The sequence below is a fragment of the Dendroctonus ponderosae genome, unplaced genomic scaffold, assembly GCF_020466585.1.
Source record: "Dendroctonus ponderosae isolate FM_Combo_2020 unplaced genomic scaffold, Dpon_F_20191213v2 Dpon_F_20191213_11, whole genome shotgun sequence".
In the NCBI taxonomy this organism is placed as follows: Eukaryota; Metazoa; Arthropoda; class Insecta; order Coleoptera; family Curculionidae; genus Dendroctonus; species Dendroctonus ponderosae.
The window spans coordinates 2528733-2530617 of record NW_026017213.1 but is presented as its reverse complement, the minus strand read 5'-3'; positions in this window follow the sequence as shown (position 1 = coordinate 2530617).

Genomic DNA, 1885 nt, shown 5'->3' with positions numbered 1-1885 from the left:
AGTAGATAAATAAGAACTGCGCTGCCAAAATCGACAACTTTGCCGACCCCAACCAGTTTTATAACCCGGATTTGAATTACTTTTTAATGTACTTTTCCTTGCAAAAGTTACATTTTCTTCAGGTAGTAAACTTGTAATACGAAATTGAGGTGAAATGCGAAACAATCAACTAATTACCAAACTTAACAGCAAGTTTAATCCATGCTACGCCCTCCTAATGGAAAATAAACTGGCCTACATGGGATGACGTCACGCGTAAGCTCTTGAGGCGGTGGTGGTGTAAAGTGGTAGAAAACCGCATTTCCACAAAACAGACAGAAGGAAGACTTTCCATTAAAACTGTGAGTGCACTTTTGGTCATGTTTTAGGGATGAGGGGAAGGCTGAGAAGAGTCCGAAGAGCTTCTTGTTCTTCATCTACCATAGTGTTTAAAAATCTTCTTCTGGCCGTTCAGAAGCAAGTTTTTCTTTCACTAGGAATTCTCTGATGCTCAACCGTCTTTACTCGGTTGATTCTTCTGATCTTCTGCGTTCTCCACGATGGCTTCATGAAATGATTCGGTCAACCTTACTACATGCGTTTTTAAGGCAGAAGCTTCATGGGTGGTCAGCTTTAGGCACGTTGAACATAAAATGAATGTTAACGGAATGAGATCCGGCTCGGMGGACCAAAGTTTGTGCGCCTGATGACATAATTGAGCCAAACACCAGAGAAAAGACCACAGTTTAGGCCCCAAATAGAAAACAGACAGAAGGAAGACTTTTCATTAGAACTGTTAAGAACTTTTGGTAGTGTTTTACGGATCAGGGAAAAGACTAAGAAGTCTAGTCCGACATGTTTTGCACCTTCAGGTCATTTTGTGCTGGATCAACCAAAGAATTGTCTATAAATCTTCTTCTGGTTGTTCATTTAGCATTTTTTTTTTCAGTTTTGTTACTTTTGCGTTTACTAAGTTTAGCCTCAAAATGGTGATTTGGATCAAATTTTGTGTGTTTTAGGGCTGATATTTATGGACGATCCAAGATTTCTTCTCACAGAAACTACTTAATATCATGTTTACTTTAAGTTTAGACAGATTTAAATCACCATCAAAGAAAATGCAGCAAAATCGAGAAAAGTTGCATAAGAAATCAGATCCTTCTTCCACAAGCTGCCTAGTTTGAGACCAGCCAATGCGGTTAAAACGTGATTTTTTGCTAAAGAATTTGAGTATGATTTGCTCCGAATATTCCAAAATGGGTTTCAAAGCAGGTCGATTTGAAGTAGGCCTTGGTAACACTGTGTTGAGTTGCGCTATTGAGTTGTTGCCTCTCTCTGCGTTAACGAGTTATAACTAATCGGTTAATGAGTTATAAGTAATTTATTAAGTCGACTGTCTGACTAAAATATCTGATGTTCCAGTGTTTTTAGCCTCTATTTTTTTGTTCGTTTGAATATCGCGTCCGTTCTCTCCGAGGGTTGCATAAAATACTTCAGCCAACCTCGTTTTTTTGAGCGCAAAACCGCCGTGAACATAACATGAAAATTACGCCAATCAGATCCGAGTCGAAGGACCAAAATGTGTGCATCTCACTTTAGAATGTTGGGGTTTTTTTTGCCCAGAATCAGCCGCTCAGGAACCATTCAATTAAGAATATTGGAAATATTATTCTCAGCAGTGTCTCCAACACATTTATGATCAGTTATTGTTGTAAACTGAAAATTATTTAGGCGAGAGCAAAAAAACGAAATTTCAAACCTTTGTTCAGTAGATAAATAAGAACTGCGCTGCCAAAATCGACAACTTTGCCGACCCCAACCAGTTTTATAACCCGGATTTGAATTACTTTTTAATGTACTTTTCCTTGCAAAAGTTACATTTTCTTCAGGTAGTAAACTTGTAATA